We start from the raw sequence: 6503 nt of genomic DNA, 5'->3' as shown, positions 1-6503 counted from the left end.
TGAAAATTGCTGGGAAGGTCTTCAAAAGACAAGCAAGGGTAGCTTTTCATGCTTTAAAACAGAAAATTTGGATTGAGGCGATAGCTCAATGAGTCAATGTCCAGATTTTTCATGCAGGAGGTCTGGGTTCAATCCTTAGCATTGCATGATTCCCTAGTGTCTCAGTAACACACACACAAACACACACACACACACACACACACACACACACACACATATACACGGTTCAGTCTCCAGTGCCTGCTAATATCCTCCTTACCCAGTTCTGCCAGAGGCTAACAGAGCACTGTAGCACTGTAGCACTATTCTCCCATTGTTCATCGATTTGCTCGAGCGGGCACCAGTAACATCTCACAACAAATTGTGAGACTTGCTGTTGCTGTTTTTGGCATATCGAATATGTCATAGGGATCTTGCCAGGCTTTGCCGTGGCTAACATAGCACACCCTGAAAATAAAGATAGTAGAATGGAGCTTTGCCTTCACTTTTACCATGATTATTTTATTATTATTGCTGGTGGGGAAGTGGTGCTACTCCTGGCTCTGTACTCAGGGGTTACTTGCAGGGCTGGGGATTGAACCCAGGTCTGCAGATGCAAGGCAAGAGAGTGCCTTAACCCTTGTACTCTCTCTCTCTCTCTCTCTCTCTCTCTCTCTCTCTCTCTCTCTCTCGCTCTCTCTCTCTCGCTCTCTCGCCCTTCTCGGAGAGCTAATGATCTTTCTCACCTCTGTAGCTTTCCAAGGGGAACCCATAATCAGGTTGTTTTTTATGTCTCAGGCTGGAGCAAGAATAGACCAGTGACCATTCTGATGTTTCCAAGTCAATTAGACTACTGGGGAATATTGACCACATTGGAGCAGGGTTTCCCTGGAAGCACACAATGATGCTGTATGAAATTAAGGGCAGCTCGTCAAACCCACAGCGTTTCAGAGTTTCCAGCCAGAGGTGTTCTGGTCAGGGGCACGGGGCACAAATCTGCCCTGTTTCAGGAGAGGACACATGAAAGAGCTCTTTTTTGTTTGTTTGCCATGGAAATGTTTGTCTTCTGCCACAGAAAACAGTAGTGTCTACTGTACTTTTTGTTTCTATCCAGAGAGGATGTTTATGAGCAAGACATACATTTTTCTATCTCTGAGAATGACCTTTAAAAATATTTGTGGAAATCAATTAAGCCAGTGTTTTTGGACTTTTCTTGGGTAGCGGGTGTCTCGACCCTGAAATTAATGAGAGGAAAGGCCTGGAGTCTGGGCAATGGCTCAATGGCCAAAAGAACTTGACCTTTCGAGAGTAAGGCCATGAGTCTGATTCATGGAACCATCGAATCGACATTCAGTGTGATCCCAGTGACACTGCTACCAGGGTCTCCTGGAACCACATGCCAGGTGTGTGTGAACACTGTCACTAATGGAACAGGGGCTGGAGAGATAGGTAGGGTGTACAGCAGGTAGGGTGATCACCTTGCATGCATCTGACCTGGGTTTTATCCCTGGAACCTCGTATGGTCCCCTGAGCCCCTCTAGGAGTGATCCCTGAGCACAGAGCCAGGATTAATCCCTGAGCGCAGCCAGGTGTGACCCCAAAACAAAAAACAAATGAAACAAAAGATGTGTAGCCCATGGTAAGTGTGTGGGTGGCCCCACAGTGACTCAGAGTGAGCACTGCTCTGAGAATGTTTATGATGACACAGCTCAAAGCAGCCTGGATGTGTGACCCTCATTTATCAAAATGAGAGTAACAGTAACAAAAGGAACAGACTGGGAATTTTTAAATTTTTTTAATACTGAAGACCTGTTCCATAGAAACCCACATCAAAAAGGAGAGGATTTGTAAAATATGTGACTCAAAAACTAGACAGGATTTGAAGATGTGGAAGAGAATGTGAGGAAATTCCAGAAGAACTGAATTTTGCTTAGAGTATCAAAAGGAGAAAAGAAAAAACATAGAAGAACATAGATGTCAACACAATGGGGTACTATGTAGCTGTTAGAAAGGATGAAGTAATGAAATTTACATACAAGTGGTACTACATGGAAAGTATCATGCTAAGGGAAATGAGTCAGAAAGAGAGGGACAGACATGGAAAGATTTCATTCATCTGGGGAACATAAAGTAACAAAATAGGAAAATAACACCCAAGAATAGCTGAGATAAGTACCAGGAGGTTTACTCTTGGCTTGGAGGCCAGCTGCACACTCTAGGGGTAAAGGCAGCTCAGATAGAGAAGGGAGCAGCAAATAAAGGGTGTTGGGAAGATCCGCCCAGGATGGGAGAAGCATGCTGAAAGTAGACTATAGACCGAACATGATTGCCACTCAATTCCTCTTTTGCAAACCACAGCGCCCAAAAGGAGAGAGAGAACAAGGTGGAATGCCCTGCCACAGAGGCAGGGTGGGATGGGGGGAATGGGGGGTGGGAGGGATACTGGGATTAGTGGTGGTGGAGGGATGGGTACTCGATCATTGTATAACTGAAACCCAAGCACAAAAATTTGTAAGTCTACAACTGTACCTCATGGTGTTTCACTAATAAAAATTTAAAAAAAAAGAAGAACATAGATGTCAAAATTTGATTGCAACCAGAGAGGTAATATAGGGGTGAGGTGTTTGCCTTGCACACAGCTTAATACAGTTCGAATCCCCGGCACCACATTTGGTCCCTTGAGCACAGAACCAGGACGATCCCAGAGCCCAAAAACAAAATAAAAATTTGACTATTAGAGTTTCAATTATTAGATGATTGAGGTAAGAAAAGGAACGATGGGCTGGAGGGACAGTATAGCAGCTGGGCGCTTGCCTTGCACGAATTGATCCCTGAGCAGAGAGCCAGGAGTAAATTCTGAGCACAATCAGTTATGGCCAAAATACCTAAAAAGTAAAGTAAAATTGTTCAAAAACAAGGAAATTAATCTCTTACAAACTATGAATGCTTTTGTGGATGCCAGCCAGAGAAACCTGCTATATCCATTCATTCATTGCTCACCGACAGGTAGCTGGGATGTGCTGGACACTGATTGGAGGCAGAGTGAAAGGCCAAGCCTTCCTCCTGTGCAGGTAGGGAGATGAACACAATGCGGACCCCCACACCCTACTCCCCAGATAGCCACCCACAGAGGGGCACCAGGGACCCTGTGCTCCAAGGGTCTCCCTGTAGTGGTACACAGGGATCCTGTGCATATAGTTCAAATTCGTTTTTTTTTATAATAAATGATTTTATTTTATTTGACTTTTGGGGGGAAGGTCACACCTGGCGATGAGCAGGGGTTACTCTTGACTCTGCACTCAGGAATTACTCCTGGTGATGCTCTTGGGATCATATGGGATGCTGGGGATCAAACCAGGGTCGGCCATGTGCAAGGCAAACGCCCTACCCACCGTGAAATTTAAAAACAAATTTAAAAAATTTGTTTTGAAGTCAGAGTTATTTATTTAACGTCTTTAAGAAGGCAGTTTTGGTGTTTCCCTGATGTCTTACGCAATTCAAACTTTAAACAAAACTTTAAAATAAGCCTAATAAAGGGGTTGGAGAGATAGCACAGTAGGTAGGGCGTTTGTTGCACATGGCCAACTTGGGGTTCAGTCCCCTGCATCGAATTTGGTGCCCTGAGCACAGCCAGAAGTGATTGGTGAGTATCACTGGGTATGGCCCAAAAAGAACAACAAAAATTATTTTTTTGGGTCAGTGAGATAGTACAGTGGGGTAGGATGCTTGCCTGCTCCTGACCTGGGTTCCAGCCCTGGCACCACATAGAGTTCCCTGAGCACCTCTGGGTATGACCCCAAAACCAAAAACCAAGCCAAAACAAAACAAAACAAAAAACCAATAAAATCCAAGTTCTGACTTTTCTTATTATAATTCTTCAGATAATTTAAAATATGTCAGATATCAAAAGGATATTTTGATATTTGAAAAGCTTGTTCTGTGAGCTGAGGCACAGACTTCGTATGCGAGAGGCCTGGGTTTGATCCTGCACCACACGGTCCTCCAGCACAACCAGCAGGGACCCCTGAGCACAGCCTAATGTGGCCCCCAAATAAAACAGAACAAAAAAACAAAAAGCAAAACAGAACAAAACAAAACAACAACAATACTTAATCACTTAACTTCCCGTTAGTCGTCGATTTGCCCGAGCGGGCGCCAGTAACGTCTCCATTTGTCCCTGTCGCGTGCTAGTGTAGCCCAATGGCATCTGTTCGACAACAATACAGCCAATATCAAAGACTTCAGGCCTTTATCACTGCCCGCCCACCTGTCTCCTTTGTTTTGCCCCCTACCTGGTGGTGCGCAGGGCTCACAGGTCCATAGAGGATGCCAGGGATCCAAACTGGGTCAGCTGTGTGATACCCACTGTATCATCTCTCCAGTCCCCCACCTCTTTTTTGGGGGGAGGGGGTGTTGAGGGGCTTATTCCTGTTCAGTGCCCAAGGGTCACTCCCAGCAGTGCTCAGGGAACCATGTGTGGTGCAGGGGGCAGGTTAGCTCACGCAAGGTAGGCACTTTCTATGCTGGGCGATAGCTCTGGCCCTGTCACATTTTCTCTTTGGTGCCCTTGGTCTGCTCGTTCCCTCGTTTAAAGGTCTCTGCCAGTAGTGAAGTGATTCCTGGCCAGGAGAGGCTCAGACAGAACGAACTGGCAAAGGCCTGGGATGGAGCAGCAAGACCTAGAATGGGAGGAGAGGAGCCTGAGGTGTCGCCCAGATCTCTCTTCCTTGGTAACCGTGCTCTGCATTTGGGTCATCCTTGCTCGGTGGCAGGCCCCACCCTGGCGGGCTCACCTCCAGCATCTGCCTCCCTCCCCCCGGTCTCTGTCCTTGGCTTTGGGCCACCCTCTGATGGGTATTTTAGAATGCTTTCATCTGAAGGCCTGAAATAAATCCCTGGCAGACTTTGAAATCCTCCAGACCAGATTTAGCCTCTGACATAAGCACAGTCTCAGCGCAGCCCTGTCATGAGGTGCCTGCCTGGCACAGAAGCCCCCCAGGAGGGCACGGGGAGGGGGGTCTGCCCCTTCCCTGGGCCAAGGTAACCTGGTCCTCGTCTGCCATGGCCAGCAATTCAGGGACCAAAGGAGAAGATTAGCCTCACGGAGGCAGGGCTTTCCTCCAGTGCTGCCTCATGAGAAGATCTGGCTCGAAATAAGGCCTCAGGCAGCAGCTAAATGTATCTTTTGAGTGTTTTCCTGAATGCCACGAAGCAATAAGATGTCAGTTGGGAAGACAATTTCTCTGTTGATCCTGTGCCTAGAGTTTCACCTTTCACTTTGGGCTCCCCAAAGCTTAAGTCTTAAGGAAAAATAAATGAGAAAGACAGAGAGAGCGAGAGCGAGAAAGAAAGAGAGAGAGAGAGAGGAGTAGAGAGAGGAAGGAAGAGAGGAAAGAGGGAGAGAGAGGGAGAGGAGAGAGGGAGGAGAGAGAGGGGGAGGAGAGAGAGGGATAAGAGAAGGAGAGAGAGGGAGCAGAGAAAAAGGGAGGGAGAGAGGGAGGAGAGAGGGAGGGAGGAGAGAGGGCTGTGAGTTGCCTCTGCTCTCTGCCTCAGTATAGATGAGTGGCTGTTCGTGCTATCCATCAGCATCTTCTCTGTGCTTGGCCATGTGTTCTGCAGGCAGTTGGGATTTATGTCAGCATCTTAATTTACTGTACGAGGATAACACAGTGTGGTACTGATGATCTAACCCAGGCCTCCTGCATGCTAAGCACATGCTCCAGTTCTTGGATGTATGGTGCTAGACTTCATGAATTCTGTGTGTGTGTGTGTGTGTGTGTGTGTGTGTGTGTGTGTGTGTGGAGGGGGGTAATGGGGAGTCACAGAAGACTGTGCTCAGGGCATACTCATGGCTCTATGCTCAGGGATCATCCCTGGACAGGCTCAAAGCAGAGGTGGAACCAAAGATTGAACCAGGGCTGGCACATGCAAAGCAACTGCCTTACCTGCTGTACTATCTCTCTGGTCCCTAGATTTCATTTCCCCCATAAATTACCCTATTTTCACATCAGAACTGGACCATCCCTTGCAGGTGAGACAGTTTATGGTAGCAAGGAAGAGGCACTCATATTCATGATCACCTAGAGACAGGCCTCATTCTAGAGATATTTGTGGAGATAAATATATATGTATATATATATATATATATATATATATATATATATATATATATATATTAGCTGTTAAGCCTGTTACCCAAAGTGGAAGATACCAAGCACCCCTTCCCATCCAACTGGGGGGTGGTGAGGAAGGGGCACTGGAATGATAGAGGGGAGTAGTAATGGCCTTTGGTGAAATTAGGGGGTGCTATCTCTCTGTTCCATTAAGAAATGTACACTCGGTGGCACTAATTTTTTTTCTTCTTTAATGATAAAGAGGTGGTAAGTCATAAAAGTTTGGGAACCTCTGCTAAACTAAGAAAATCTCTGATGTCATTTTGGTAGTCAGAATCACAATGCAAACAGTGCCCATGAAAGTTTTCAGGTAAAGGGACTGGAGAGATAGGACAGCCAGTAAAGCACTTA

Source organism: Sorex fumeus, unplaced genomic scaffold (genome assembly GCF_029834395.1).
Source record: "Sorex fumeus unplaced genomic scaffold, SorFum_2.1 ptg000015l, whole genome shotgun sequence".
NCBI lineage: Eukaryota > Metazoa > Chordata > Mammalia > Eulipotyphla > Soricidae > Sorex > Sorex fumeus.
The sequence above is the reverse complement of the archived record's forward strand: the minus strand, read 5'-3'. Positions refer to the sequence as shown.